General features: G+C 33.5%; 1 long non-coding RNA gene across 1 annotated transcript; it reads right to left on the bottom strand.

Annotated features, from left to right (window-relative positions):
- Positions 1–9,443: 9,443 nt before the first annotated feature.
- Positions 9,444–16,999, bottom strand: LOC127730604 (uncharacterized). Its single transcript, XR_007995194.1, has 3 exons — positions 16,110–16,999; positions 15,159–15,254; positions 9,444–11,232 (listed from the first exon to the last, which is right to left on the bottom strand). It is a non-coding gene; the product is annotated as an uncharacterized LOC127730604 (long non-coding RNA).
- Positions 17,000–17,204: the final 205 nt, after the last annotated feature.

Genomic DNA, 17,204 nt, shown 5'->3' with positions numbered 1-17,204 from the left:
CTTCCTTATTTAGAAAAATTAAAACAATGACTCCACTTGTGAAACCATTTTCATTTTTACATGTGATGTTTGTGTCGAAAAAGCCGCGGAGTATGCTTATTTCAACTCAGAGTTGGTATAATTCGTATTCACATCACGGAAAGATACAAACTTGTAACAAGTACAACTTCTATGTCATTTTGTGACTGGTGGAGAGTTGTCTCATTGGCAATCATATCACATCTTCTTATCTTTATAAAACGGCCTTTAACCTGCCGCATCGGTTGTTTTAATTCTGTTCCGAAATTGACGGAAACAATGACTTTTTTTTTACCAGAGTCATAACGTTTATGCATTTATTCATCTTAGAAAGTCTCAATGATTACATGAAGATCATAACCAAAGTCTGTAAAAAGCGCATCATACTTCAAATTTGCTTTATTTAGAGAAAGAAATGTTCTGCAGAAAATTTGTTCTTAATATTTCTTAAAAATCAAAAACGTCGTTAGCTTGTTACGGTAAGTGACATCAGTATCTTGCAACGTCTCAGAGAATACCATTTATTCGCCTTTTTAAAATTCACAAAGTATTTAAAGATGAAACAAGAGTCGTCTAAACGGTTGCTATTTAATGGGTTTTTTTTTTCTTCTTCGGTGAAATGATCCTCTACGCATTCATTAACTTATTTTCTCAAAAAACAAATAACTTATTTATTAGCAGATGTTATATTTATTGATGTATTAATTTACTTTTTCTATTTTTAGCTCATCTGGCCCGAAGGGCCAAGTGAGCTTTTCTCATCACTTGGCGTCCGTCGTCGTCGTTAACCTTTTACATTTTGAACTTCTTCTAGAGAACCACGGAATGGAATGAAACCAAACATGGCATGAATGTTCCTTATGAGGTGTTGACCAAGTGTTGTAACTTTGTAGGCGATCCATCATCCAAGATGGCCGCCACCGGGGGGACTTCTTTTTACAGGACCCTATGGACAATACATACAACTGTCTTCTTTTAGAGAACCAATGAATAGAATGAAATAAAACATGGCATTGTTCCTTATGAGGTGCTGACTAAGTGTTGTTACTTTGAAGCCGATCCATCATCCAAGATGGCCGCCAGAGGGGGGACTTAGTTTAACATAGGACCCTATGGGAAATACATACAAATTTCTTCTTTTAGAGAACAACTACATGGAATGAAATAAAACATGGCATGAATGTTCCTTATGAGGTGCTGACCAAGTGTTGTAACTTTGAAGGGGATCAATCATCCAAGATGGCCGCCAGCGGGGAACTTCGTTTAACATAGGACCCTATGGACAATACATACAAATGTCTTCTTTAAGAGAACCACTGAATGGAATGAAACCAAACATGGCATTAATGTTCCCAATGAGGTGCTGGCTAAGTGTTGTTACTTTGTAGCCAATCAATTATCCAAGATGGCAGCCAGCGAGGAATTTAGTTTAACAAAGGACCCTATGGACAATACATTCAAATGTCTTCTTTTAGAGAACTACTGAATGGAATGAAACCAAACGTGGTATGAATGTTCCTTATGAGGTGCTGACCCAGTGTTGTTACTTTGTAGCCAATCTATCATCCAAGATGGCTGCCAGCGGGGAACTTAATTTAACAAAGGACCTTATGTGAAATACATACAAAAGTCTTCTTTTGAAGAACCACTGAATGAAATGAAACCAAACATGACATGAGTGTTCCTTATGAGGTGTTGACCAAGTGTTGTTATTTTGTAGCCGATATGTGGATTCTAAAACTCGAAAGAACTTCTAATTTTAAATCTCGATCTTTCTCTGAAATTAAATTTATCAAAACTTTTGATTTTTCAACCCTGTATACCACCATTCCCCATGTGAAATTGAAAAATCGTCTAAAAGAAATAATCCACAATGCTTTTCAATATAAAAATGTTCGCATACGCTATAAATGTATTACCATACGGTATATTTTGTTAATAATGAAAAAAAAAGGTAAAACATGCTACACAGAGATACAAGTGATCAGTATGCTGGATTTTCTTATTGACAACATATTTGTTGAATTTGGAGGTAGACTTTATCATCAAATTGTCGCCATTCCTATGAGAACGAAATGTGCGCCTCTTCTTGCCGACCTCGTCTTATTTTCATACGAGTCGGAGTTCCTTCAGACACTTGTCAAACACAAGAAGATCAAAGAAGCCAGATCATTTAATTTCACATTCAGATATATTGATGATGTTCTTTCCATTAACAATCCAAACTTTTCTGATTGGGTTCCATTAATATATCCTCCAGAACTAAAAATTAAAGAAACAACAGACACGGTTTTCGCCTCATTTTTAGACTTATACCTCGAATTTGACATAAGCGGTCATCTCAGTACCAGAATCTATGAGAAGCGAGACGATTTTAATTTTGAAATTATTAATATCCCCCACCTAAGTAGTAATATACCAACTTCACCTGCATATGGGATATACATTTCCCAATTCATTCGGTATTCAAGAGCTTGTAGCTCCTACCCAGACTTTATTAAACGTCACCAGTGTTTGAGCAGAAAGTTGAAGAACCATGGTTATATAATACTCTTTTGGCGTGGTTCGGTACTTATGCATCCCACCAATGTGTTGTTGCGCTGTGCTCAATTTTTGTATTCTTGTCTTTCATTTTTGCTTATGTGCTTTGTCTGTATGCCATTTTTTTTTCTTTGTTGACATATTTGTTTGTTTTTATAGTGATTAAGATTATAACACAATGTTGACTGCTGTACCCCTATTTTTGACATTTTTACCTCTTATGTCTGTTTGTTTTGCTGAAATAGTGTTGTCAATATAATGGAATTCTATGCGACTGTCATACAAGTGAGAGGTTTAGCTAGCTATAAAACCAGGTTTAATCAACCATTTTCTACATAAGGAAATGCCTGTACCAAGCTAGGGATATGACAATTGTTTTCCATTCGTTTGATGTGTTTGAGCTTTTGATTTTGCCATTTGATAAAGGACTTTCCGTTTTGAATTTTTCTTTGAGTTTGGTATTTTTGTTATTTTACTTTTTTTATAGATAGCTCCCAGTTGATATGAAATGTCTTAACACGATTATAATTCCGTCCTCTTTCCTAGAATGTGGCATCTCCGAATTAGACCAAACGACCAAGATAATTAATGTCACTTGTGGAGCACGATCTGTTACCCTTCCGGGGTATCCGAGATCACCCCTGGTTTTAGTGGAGTGTGTGTTGCTCAGTTTTCAATGTTGTGTTTTGTTCAATTTTCTATGTTGTGTTTGGTAGACTTTGTCTGATGGTCGTTTTTATTTTCTTCATGCCATGTCATATACGCAAGACTATCAAGTGGCTCTCAAATCAAAACAGTTGAAAGGCCAAATCAAAGTGTAAGAGCGTTGAATACCGAGAAATTTCGAATAGTTGTGCCAAATAAGACCATGATGACCACAGGTCACTGTAAATGAACTAGGTTCAACACAATTATCTTTTAAGTATAACTGGAACAATATTTCCATTATAGCATTCCCATTTTTTATATACAATTCCATGGACAAGTATTAAGGTATATAATCTTGACCAGTAATATTAAACTAAATGACTCGTATGGACACATCTCTTTCCATGAGTGTTTAACTTCATCTAGTTTCAACTTTGTAAGAGTACTGCTTACATCATCAGTTAACTTCAACTCTTTCAATTTGGTAATCTTTATCAAAATATCTATTGACCATTATTTAGACTGGAAACGTAATTCTTAGATCTGGTACAAATTGCCTATTTGAGAATGCTCTTGAAGTACATCTGGGTTTTCCTGTGGACCCTCTCTATTCCTATTCTGATTTCAAATTATAGCCTGAATGACATTACTTTACTTTGTGGCACGTTTCATCACTTGCCATGCATCGTTTCATACTTTCATTTGTATTGTCTGATTTTTTATGATCTGGACAGAGTTCATAATCCACTGCTCTTGTAAAATGATGACGCTTTTTATTATAATTGGGACGTCTTATTCAAGCATATCTCTTTATTGTAGGACATTACAACCAATGTTCAATTTTAAAATTAAAGGATGCCAGGAACTTAAACCATCGATCTAACTGTCCGTTTGGATTTAGCAAATTTTAGAAATGTCGAGTTGGAAGTGTGATATATTGAAGATATGAATGTATCAATATTACTTTTAGATTGTTCCTTTATGATTACTGCTACTTTTCTCCAATTCTAGCTCTATTCTTCTTATTTTACTTTTCTTTGTCATCTGCATGTTTCTTAACTTTTTTCTGATCTTAACCATTATGGTACCTCGCCTGATGTTATATTGCCTAGTGATAGACCCATTGATTCATGACTTTGTTAAAATGCACTTCAGGAACGTTTTTGAATGATAATGGCATTACATTTATGTAATCGAAGTATTGTACACACTGAACATGTTGAAATGTTATGATTATAACTTGCAGAAGATATGTAACAAATGGGTACAGTAGCCCTAAATGTTATCAAAGTGAATTTTATCCCGCGGAGGGACGACTTAAAAATGATTTTTTCTAAATTACAATGACCTTGTTTTGTAACCTCATAATTAAACTTATACATATGGTAAAATCTCTATAACATGCTTAATAAGTATGTAACTGACCTGTTGGTTGATATAAAATGGCAACGTGTCTTCAAGGTATATCTCAAGAATTTCTCTATACGTCTTGTTCCACTGGCTGATGCGAATGGAATGGATGACCAGGGTCCGCAGGCAAATCACGTGACTTCTTTTCCCGCCACAGAAGCTGGGGAAGCACCATCTATAAATAGATACATAATCCCCGGATTAGTCCCCAATTTCACCACAGTATTATATGTTCACTATTGTTACGTAACATCGTCTCGAGCTGATATGACCAACAGCTAAATTCTTAGAATACCATGAACCTTTAATCAAATAAGTAAAATTCATATATTTATTTACAATTCAGGCTTAAATTAAAGTACTACACAGTTACAAAATATAATGTTCTAAAAACATAATTGTAAAATAATATTTTATTTGTATGTTCAAAATGGCAATAGAATTATAAGCTTTTCAGTATGTAATAAAATGATTTTATAACACTTCTGGTTAAACGAATGATGACTACAAATCGCAATAAAAGCGTCTGGTTGTACTCCTGGTGTGGAATCATCCAACATATTTTTATTTACCCTTGGTTTGAGTAAATAATTCCTATGAAATTATAGTTTATGATTTTATAAATTTCATTGAACATCCACAAATGTTACATAAATATAATATATAATCATTTCATTTAATTACCCCATGCCCATATATGTTTCCTTCATTTTTCTGTGACACTGTTGCACTGCACCTGTAACTGAGACTACTAACGTCACGCATTTAGCAAAAATAGCAGCCGAAATCTTACAAGTTTTCTTTCAGACTAGAAAATTTGTATTTTTATGATTTGACATTATGCATGTCTTTCAACATGGCTAAATATATTTCAATATACACAAAACGTTCAAGAAATGTATCAACAGATGAAGTATTCACTGGTAAAGGTAAAATCTATGAAAACGTTGCGATGCGACGTCCACAAAAAGTTAAAAAAAAAATGAGCAATTAAAATATGTTAAAATCTTAAAAAATGAACAGTAAGCATGGAATATTATCAAAGTGCTCCAAATATTTGGAGAAATAAAACAAACATCAGCTATTCGATTCAACGGATATGAGTTTAAGCATAGATGCAATTAGGGTACTCCTCATTACAGAACCATGGATCGTTTCAATGGAGGTCGGTTCAAACTTTTTTTTAATGATTCAATATGGGTTCAAATTAAATCTGTGGAACTTTATAGTAAATAAGGATACATCTACAAAACACAAAATTGAAACTTTTGTCTGGATAATAAATAAACGTGAGTGAAAAAAACTCAAAATAGGTTCAATCAATTCGTGTACCCTCACGTTTGATGATGAATAATGTTCATATTTTGATGCTTTTGTTTCTAGCCTATTATAACTGTTTTCATTGCTTTGTGTGCTGGCAAGATTATCAAGTTTTTTGCATGCAGTGACAATCTTTTCAAGAAAAATTCTCCTTTTAACTGTGTATTTTGGAGTGGCTTACCATAGGGTACCTTTGAAGTAGGATTCTCAAGAAAAAACTCATCACTTTGTAATGCATAAACTGTGGTCACCAAAAATTTGTCCTACCATTGCTTCCAATCCTGTGGCGTTTTAAAAAAATTGTGCAGCCATATATTACCATTGCAATTTTCATTTCTGCAGTGTGTAGTTTCCTCAACATCCAGCTAGGTATTTCCTGGTCTACTGTATTTATTTATTTAAATATTCCCTGGTCTTCTGTATCTAATTCTTTAGATTAACGAGTGTAAAACTGTTCAGTTTTCTATATAATGTTGCAGTACTACCTATATTTCATTTACAGTAAGTCTATGTGATCCATCTCTAATGTGAGTTGGAGATTTGAATGTAACATCTTCTGGCCACCAACAAGGTGCTTGGAAAATATTCAATACCCGTTTGTCTGCAGTGCTGAAGAAATGTTTCAAAATCCTGGGTAGAATCAGGCAGAGAACATTCCAATCATAATCTTTATGGTTTACAGACGGCAGCTGTACTGGAGGTCTCTCACCTGCAGTTGTTTCCAATTCATTATCATTACTATTTTTGAAAACTGTTGTCCTTGTTAGGCAGCACTGCACGAAGTCTTCCTGAACCACTTTATTTTTACAGAATGCCTCCATGTGAGGCGGTCCTTCAAATCGTATTTGCTTGCCCTGTAGGAACATGCTCACAAAACTTGGTTGGTCTTCTTGGGAGAATAAACTCATCCAAGTCCTAGCCTCTTCACTGTGACGGTTTCTTTGCTCAACAAGAGCATTTTTTCTGACCTTCTTTGGGGTGTTTCCACAGCCTCATCAGCAGATTCCTCTATCTCTTCTAGATTTGATCCATTTAATTTTACCTAGGCTTAGTTGGTGTTCTTGCTATATATTCCGCTGGTGGAACTGTTTATACTGAAGATGATATTATCAAAATGCTGGACTTTTTGATCGACATTATATTTGTTGAGTTTGGATGATTGACATTTCAACTAACAGTCGGTATTCCAATGGATACTAATTGTGCACCCCTACTGGCCGATTTGTTTTTGTACTCGTATGAAGCAGAATTCATTCAAAACCTTCTAAAAGACAAAAAGAAAAGCATCTCGCGAAATTCTTTAATTTTACTTTCAGATATATTGATGATGTCCTATCACTGAATAACCCGTATTTCAGCCAGTACTTACATCCCATATATCCCAGTGAACTTGAAATTAAGGATACTACTGATACTAGGAGGACTGCTTCATACATTGATCTTTTACTCAATATTGACACAGATGGACGACTTCACACTAAAATCTATGACAAACGACCCGATTTCAACTTCCCAATTATCGATTTCCCATTTCTCAGCAGTAACATACCCTCTGCCCCATCATATGGTGTTTACATATCTTGATACGTTATGCTCGTGCATGTTCACACTATACGGACCTGATATACAGGAGTGTGCTCTTTACGCAGAAACTGCTCCAACAGAGTTACGAGGAGGAAAGATTAAAAATGACACTCCGTAAATTTAATGGACACCATCACGAATTGGTTGATCTATACGATGTGTCTGTGTCTAAACTAACTAACGACATTTTTAACACGTCTTAGATTGTGGTTTACCATCTACGTCGTCTGGTCTTCTGAGTACCGAACGTGACCTATTCCCGAATATGACTTTTGCTGAGTGTAAATTCGCATTGCTATTAGACGTGTCTCGGTATTTGTATATCCAACATTCATGTATTTAGTTATTATGTCCATTTGTAATTCTGGTTGGATGCTATTTTGTGGTTTAAATTCTAATTTTTTTCTTTATGTATGTAAAAGTAAAGATATTAATCACCTAGTTCATTTATAAGATTTTTAGGTTAAAAGCAACTATATGCACATGATTCATTTGTTTTTTCACAGTTTGATTTAGAAGAAAAACCATAGTTATAAAATACAAATAATTACACCATTACTAACACAATTCCATATTAATATTCTTGTAATGGTTAGAAAATTCTTCAAATTACAAACTTAATCCCAATTTCATATTGTATTTTTAGAAATTTACCTGTGACGTCACTTTTTGTGGCGTTGATACATTCGTGTGACTCACAGTTCATTATTCTATTGTACTGGATTTGTGTTCTGTCGTAAATTAATTTTAGGTGTTCGTTGTTATTCTGTGGTTTACATGTTGAAATGGACTATTATATTATTTAATTATGTATTTCTCTGTTCTGAATGATCTTGCATTTATTTGTACTTTATTCTTGTCACGTAATGTTGTCATTTTAGAGGTATTTCTAACATTGATATATAAGCGGGAGGTTTGGCTAGCCATAAAACCAGGTTTAACCCACCATTTTTTCTTAAAAATGTCCTGTACCAAGTCAGGAATATGGCAATTGTTATCACATAGTTTGTTTTTATGTATGTTGGCGTTTGTTTTTGTAGCAGTTCAGTGTTTCTGTTGTTCCGTTTTGTTTCCTCTTATAGTTGATGTTTCCCTCAGTTTTGGTTTGTGACCCGGATTTATTTCAGTTAAATCGATTTATGACTATTGGACAGCGGTATACTACTATTGCCTTTATTTAGTCAGGACGTCGTATAGTTGGGCTTGTTTTCAATCTCGTGGTTATTCACTCTTTTGGGCAGGGTAGAGCGGTTGGAGCTGGACTCGGATGTCTAGTTTCCGGTTGTGAAGCTCGGGCATCAGATTTAGAGGGGCACATGACACTGGCTATGGCAGAGAAGGTGCCGGACCCCTTACTGTTGATCCACTTGTTTCCGGGGGAGGGAGGGGCGAGATCAATGAGGTAGGGAACTTGAGGTCGGCCTACCACAATGCTTATTTTGGATACGGGCTGATGGTTCACTCTAACCATGAGCAGAAGGACGCCTTAGGGTGGTCTGTCCTCAGCGTATTCTACTGGAGAGTGACACCCCTTACTTTCCCCCGCCTAGTGCAAGGACTTTAGCGGAAGTGAAGGCAGAGACTCCTGAGGAATTACTAAGGCTGTCAAATATAAATGACAGCCGTCTGTATTGGGTAGACGGGATCTGATAGGCAAGCCCAATCTCACAACAGAGAAAAGTATGTATATAATAGCCCGTTAGCCGGTAGTTCTTTTTAAGAGCCAATCTGCCAGAAAACCATGCAAAACCGTCCGAATGTCACTTTTTCCAAATGAGTTCATATTTGGCATATTGGTGCACCTTAGTAATGTAAATATAAATGACAGCCGTCTGTATTGGGTAGACGGGATCTGATAGGCAAGCCCAATCTCACAACAGAGAAAAGTATGTATATAATAGCCCGTTAGCCGGTAGTTCTTTTTAAGAGCCAATCTGCCAGAAAACCATGCAAAACCGTCCGAATGTCACTTTTTCCAAATGAGTTCATATTTGGCATATTGGTGCACCTTAGTAATGTAAATAACCACACAAATTTTTTTGGGAAAATATTGAACCGATCTGGATATTTTTTGAGCGCCATGTTTTAACAGATGAAATTGCTCGAAAACAGCAAAAATAAGCCTTTTTTGGCATATTTCGCTGGTTTAAATAAATAAATATGGTAACATTTATAATTTTTTGATAGTTGTTCCTAGTAATACATCACTTTAAGTGTAAGAATGCATAGAATTAACAATGCTGTCTATTAAGTGTATGTATAATCTAACTGTTTCAATATGTCTTATTTAGCTACATGTCCAAAATGGCTGATTTTGGTCATCTTTCAGAGCCAAAATACTCCAAGACCCGTTTATTATTGTAAAACAACATATCTACTTGCAAAGTATAACTATATATACCCAATCAAAAAAAATATCAAGCTCGGCAAATAATGTTGGTGTCTGGTATATGCCACAACAGAATGGGGTAACCTGCATATTCAAATTTTCTCAATTTTGCCGTCTAATTTGTAACTACTGACATATGATAGGATCTGGACTTATAAATAAGTATAACAACAAATGGAAAAGAATAACTAATGTTTCATTTAATACATTAAGAAAATAATCATACATAAATACAAATTATTCATTATAAATCTAGAGGCTCTGAGGAGCCGAAATAGATCGTATTGACAAATTGTGCACCTAAAACGATAAAAAACACATATTTCAAACGCAATCAATTTAAATTAGAAGTTAAACAATTCAGAATAAGTTCAGACTGTAAAAAAAAAGTTTCTTCTGACCACTTTTACAATTTATTCTTATAATATATTGATATAGTTGTTGGATAGTAGCAGAAAACTGTGAAAATTTGTAAATTTACACATTTCAGGGACAATAGCTCAAAGATGTTATGTCCAATTTTTCAGAAAAATTTTGGGTATTTAGATCTTGTCATGTTGATAGTTTTTATCAATATATATATATATATATATATATATATTGAAAAGTTTTTGAATTTTGTATACATATATATATGTATGACACTTCTTCTAAAGTTATTAAGATGATGGTTTAAAAGTGAAAACTGTAAACAGATGATTTTAACAGACACTTAGTGATGGAAATTTTTTTATAACCCTTTGAGCCTAGTATGCTAACAAGGCAAGATTTGCCAGGTACCTATATCTATGTTGCTGCAATGTGGTCAATACAAACATGAAAATCATAAATGCTTCTAAAAAAAATCCCATAACTAGACGAAAAACAAATTACTTAGTCTATATATACCAGTGCAAAATTTATAAAGAATTTTGAATGAAATTGGATAGCTGTTAAGATTACTGTACCTATAATGCTCTACATCACATCCTCAGAGATAACAGAATTAAAATAAGTCATATGAATCTTTAAATTTCAATAAAGTTGAATGTGTTTTTTTATACTTGAACGGCTATAGGTTTTACTATAAAACAAGTGTACATTAACTTTCTTGTAAAAGAAAAACCATAACATTAAAATCTCCATAAATGTTGAACTGTTATTTTTTGAGACATCATCCCATGGAAGATTTAACTGATGTTTTAAAGTTGGAAAGTTTCTGTTGCTTGTTTGGTTGGTTGAAATTGTTTCTGTTAGAAGCATTATCTCCCAATCTGATGTTGACTGCTGTGAAAGTTCAGTTGTTGTTGACACTGACAGAAAGGTTAGCTGTGAGTCTAGATCTGAAAACCACAAAACATACATACATAAATCAGGCTGTTAGTTTTCATATTTTTTCATTTTCTTATTTTGGGGCCTTTTATGGCTGATTATATATGCAGTATAGGTCTTGCTCATTGTTGAAGGCCATATGGCGTATGAAGACCTATAGCTTTACTTCTATGTCATTTGTCATATATACCACTGACAGGAAATAAAATTGACAACTTTTACTAAGTGGATGCAGTTACAAAATTCTCCCAACTAAAGCCAAATCATTTTTGCAGAATAGTTATTATCCACTCCTTTTAAGCATGTCCAAATAGTCCTTAACATCTTTACAACAATAAAAATTGCCTCCATTTGGTTTGGCATGTCAAATTACCTCTCAATATAATTTTACATTGAAAACAGACAATGGTGATAATTTGACTGCTTTTAGTGACAATCTTTGAAATGGTGGCCATCTTTATATCTGTTCTCTGTGTCAAAGTACAGCTAAATATCAATATTCTTTAAAATCAAACTCAACAAAATTGAAAATTTTACCCTTTATTTGCTGTGTCCATCTTTAAAAAAAAAATTTCATTGTTTTGTTGGCATGTCAAAAGTGCTATAATTCCTTAATGTCAATTTTCATATAAGGCCATCTTGAAAATGTTTGCCATTTTGGAAGAAAAAACAACCTTACTTTGTTTAGCAAGTCAAACTACCACGACTATCCCTAATTAACAATTTTCATTAAATTAACCAGTGTTGAAATTTGTGCCATCCTTGGTGGCCATCTTGAAAATGTTTGACATCAGATAATCATCCACATATTGTGCTTTTCTTTTCACTAAAGTTTCATTTAAAAAGATAACACCAGTTATCTCAGAAAAGGACAAATTTTGTGGAAGATGAAGAAAAAATGCAAGTTTGGACAGAACATTCAAGCTATAACAGCTCTAAATTTGTAATGGGATTAACTATTTGACAAAGAATAGGTTTCTAACACAGAATAAATATGGTACATGCATAAAGTTTAATAGATTCAGCATATCAGAGAACCCCAAGATCAAATTAAGATTTAAAATTTAGTTTAATTTTGGACCCTTTGGATCTCAATGTAAACCAATTTCATAATAGGGCCCAAAAACTAAATACAGGTTAGATTCAGGCTGAATCAGCATCTTAAAAATTATTGTTGAAATCAAACACAGTTAAATTATGGACCCCATTTGAACCAACTTGAAAACTGGGACCAAAATCATAAATCTAAGTACATATTTATATTCAGGATATTTGATTATTTCTATTTATCATTCAAAGAACCCTAATTCATTGTTATTAGACTTCAAGTTTTGTTAAAATTAAACTAAGTTAAAAGTTGGACCCTTTGGACTTTAAAATGTGGACAAATTTGAAAACCGGACCAAAATTAAAAATCTAAATATAAAACATTTGCATTTTGTACATCAAAAGAACCTCAAGAATTCAAGTTGTGTAGAAATAAGAAAACAAATTTTGGACCATTTTGAAATCAATGTGAACCAATTTAAAATGAGGCCCAATTGCAACATCTTAAATTATTTAAATACATTGTTAGATTTAGCATATTTAGAACCCAAATAATGTATTTATTTTAATTTGTTCTTGTCCTAAACATGCATGAACTATTTGCCATTGGACATTAGCATTACCAACAACCAATCAATTAATCGAACAGGTGAAATATCTTCAAAAGTACCAATAAAAATCTCCCCCTTTTATATTTGAAAAAGTAAAATCACAAAAATACTGAACTCCGAGGAAAATTTAAAAAGGAAAGTCCCCAATCAAATGGCAAAATCAAAAGTTCAAACACATCAAACGAATGGATAACAACTGTCATATTCCTGACTTGGTACAGGCATTTTCTTATGTAGAAAATGGTGGATTGAACCTGGTTTTATAGCTAGATAATAAACCTCTCACTTGTATGAGAGTCGCATCAAATTCCATTATATTGACAACGATGCGTGAACAAAACAAACAGACACAATAGGTAAAATTGTCAAAAATAGGGGTACAGCAGTCAACATTGTGTTATCATCTTAATCACTATAAAAACAAACAAATGTAACGAAGAAGCACAACTAGAGGCTCTAAAGAGCCTGTGTCGCTCACCTTGGTCTATGTGCATATTAAACAATGGACACAGATGGATTCATGACAAAATTGTGTTTTGGTGATGGTGATGAGTTTGTAGATCTTACTTTACTGAACATTCTTGCTCCTTACTATTATCTCTATCTATAATGAACTTGGCCCAGTAGTTACAGTGGAAAATATTTTGTAAAAATTTACAAAAATTTACAAAATTTATGAAAATTGTAAAAAATTGACTATAAAGGGCAATAACTCCTTAAGGGGTCAATTGACAATTTTAGTCATGTTGACTTATTTGTAGATCTAACTTTGCTGTACATTATTGCTGTTTACAGTTTACCTCTATCTATAATAATATTCAAGATAATAACCAAAAGCTGCAAAATTTTCTTAAAATTACCAATTCAGGGGCAGCAACCCAACAACATGTTGCCTGATTGGTCTGAAAATTTCAGGGCAGATAGATCTTAACCTAATGAACAATTTTATACCATCAGATTTGCTCTAAATGCTTTGGTTTCAGAGATATGAGCCAAAAACTGCATTTTACCCTATGTATTATTTTTTTGCCATGTCGGCCATCTTGGTTTGCGGGCAGGGTCATCGGACACATTTTTTAAACTAAATACCCTAATGATGATTGTGGACAATTTTGGTTAAATTTGTCTTAGTAGTTTCAGAGGAGAAGATTTTTGTAAAAGATTACAAAAATTTACGAAAAATGGTTAAAAATTGACTATAAAGGGCAATAACTCCTTAAGGGGTCAACTGACCATTTTGGTCAAGTTGACTTATTTGTAGATCATACTTTGCTGAACATTATTGCTGTTTACAGTTTATCTCTATCTATAATAATATTCAAGATAATAACCAAAAACGGCAAAATTTCCTTAAAATTACCAATTCAGGGGCAGCAACCCAACAACGGGTTGTCCGATTCATCTGAAAATTTCAGGGCAGATAGATCTTGACCTGATGAACAATTTTACCCCATGTCAGATTTGCTCTAAATGCTTTGGTGTTAGAGATATAAGCCAAAATCTACATTTTACCCCTATGTTCTATTTTTAGCCATGGCGGCCATCTTGGTTGGTTGGCGGGGTCATCGGACACATTTTTTAAACTAGATACCCCAATGATGATTGTGGCCAAGTTTGGTCAAATTTGGCCCAGTAGTTTCAGAGGAGAAGATTTTTGTAAAAGTTTACGGACGACGGACGCAGGACGACGGACGACGGACGCAAAGTGATGAGAAAAGCTCACTTGACCTTTCAGGTCAGGTGAGCTAAAAAGGCATACATCAAATTTAACATCCTCATTTTGCTTATATTATACGATTTTATATATCTATGTAAAATCCACCCATAAAGGATGGAAGGTTTTAAGTACTGGTGTAAAATCGCGCGTTTGAAATTCGCACAGGTAGACATAAAATAATTTTGTCGTTCAAAGTATGACTGGATACATAAATACAGAGTCACGTAAAATGGATATCACAAAAAACAGACTTTACAGTAAAAGTAATACGTACTAATAAATAAAATAATTGAAATGGAATGTATGAACAGTTCATTAGTCATTGTTAGTTATTGAATGGAAACTATAGGAGCCGCCCAATATAGTACTACAAATTAAAATTAGCAAAGTGATTTTTCAATGGGAAAACCAAGTTAACAAAAACCTGTTTAATAAAACTGATGTACAAATGTATAACATGTAATTGTATAATTATGTTATTATATAAGTGATTACATATACTTTGTATGATTACCATGTTATACAAACAGTTAAATTAATATATAAGTTAATAATAACTTACCAATATCTTCTTCTATACATGTATTTAGTTTGACCTGGCTATTGTCACTTTTACAAAAATTCATCTTAATTGAGCATTGCTTGCATATATATAGCCCTACAAATAAAAAGTGTTAAACTATAAAATAATTCTTCAATTTTGTTTTACATGAAATAAAATATATCAGACAGGAAATGTAGGGTAGTGTAGCATCACTGTGCATGTAGTTTAAATGTATGTTTTTTCTTTTAAAAAGGGCTCTATAAGTAATCTACATACATGTACATGTAGGGTCCTAAAATTGAACTTTACAAAAGTATGCAATGCTTTTGATTTTTTTAGTCTCCATGGCCTATTAGTTCATTAAAAAAATATTATTCTCTGGATAAAGTTGTCTAGTGTTACATGTACAGTATGTTGTATGTAAAACATGTATTTGTAGGAGGCTTTTCCACGAGATAAAAGTTTTTTTAGTAGACAAAGAGCTGAACAACTTCCAGTAAGAACTGAAAATATAACTTAGGGGAAGAGAATAAAAACCTGACCTGCTAAACGTTAAATATGTTGAAATAGATTTTGATTATTATCATGATTCTGGTCTATAAATTGATTTTTTAAAGCAGAAAATAAATATATATTGTACCCTGGTTAATAGCTTGAAAATTAAAATTCTGTCCTAAGCTGACAAGGACATAAATATTTTGACCATTCTAACCCTCCCCTTGCTTTTTTAATCAAATGGTCCCAAGACAGAACAATGTATATACGGATATATATTATTTGCTTGCACTTTGCCATAGGAAATAAATAAGATGTCTTAGAAACAGGTCAGGTGTAAAAGAATATTCACATGCCCCTTTAACACCCACCCCCCCCCCCCCTTTTTTTAATCTAGCTAATGTATCAATTGTTGGTCCCCTAATTTCAGATTGACTATATGGAACAAATAAAAATTGATTGTAAGATTTGTACCTGTTCCTACTGGAATAACTTGTCCTGTATACAGCCTGTTTTGAAAGGGTGAAGATCCTTGGTCAGCTTTGGCTTTGCTGGAAGAGGGTTGGACGAGATGTTGACATCTTGCTCGACTATCATGTCAATGAATTCCATAAAAGTCCCTGTACTTCAAGCATATTCAAAGACAAGATGATGTAACAACCATGGGAAAATAAACCACTCCTTGTCTTATATAAAATAAGGAGTCCTGTTGGAAATTCTACACCATAGTTTTCAGTATTATTCAGACTTCCTAAATGTAGATGAATGGTAGTCTGTATCTGTATGAATATGTTTGGTTACCAATGCTGGTTTCAATACCACCGTAGAGAGAGTGTCGTTGATTTATTGATGGTACACCAGAGCAGTTTTGACACTCTCAATCTCAATTTTGGTGCGAGCAAGGTGGTTCCACTCACTCACTTTTTTTTTACGAAGAATGATTTAGAATACTTTTGTTTTGCTCGTTGAAATCTAAAAACACTTTTTGCTGTTCATGGACTTATTTTTCCAATCAATATTTATCATGTTTATTCACTAAATTATTGTCATGATTGTGAAATTTCTTGGCAGTAATTATTTTTTTTGGAAATGCTATTTTGGTCTTTAGTGCATTCAGATATCTTAAATAGTTTGTAATATGTAGATGTATAAGGCTAGGATAGCCCACATGCTCATCCTAGATTATTAAAGTCACAAACTTCACTGTAAACATATGTCTGCCAAACCATCACTGGGAGCTGACATGTTTGAGATCTTACCCAAGGGAGATAAGTCAATGGAAGAGCATAAAAGATGGACTCCCTGGTTTCAGACAATTTATTGATTTTTGGACTTACAGTACAAATACGTCTTATTTCATTTTTCAGACAAATTGATTTTACTTGTTCGTATGATTTTATGAACCATTTTAGTACCAATTATGTTTAGAATTGAATTAAAATCAAAATCAAAATGTGTCAATTTGGGACTAAAATCACCATTCTTCCAAGGCATAAATTAACATATAATAGTCATTTGCCAAGCTTAATATTTTGTTTTGATATAAAACATACCCCATAGTTAAAACCG

This window comes from Mytilus californianus, unplaced genomic scaffold (assembly GCF_021869535.1).
Source record: "Mytilus californianus isolate M0D057914Y unplaced genomic scaffold, xbMytCali1.0.p SCAF_1, whole genome shotgun sequence".
NCBI classification, from domain to species: domain Eukaryota; kingdom Metazoa; phylum Mollusca; class Bivalvia; order Mytilida; family Mytilidae; genus Mytilus; species Mytilus californianus.
This window is presented reverse-complemented; position numbering and strand designations above follow the sequence as displayed.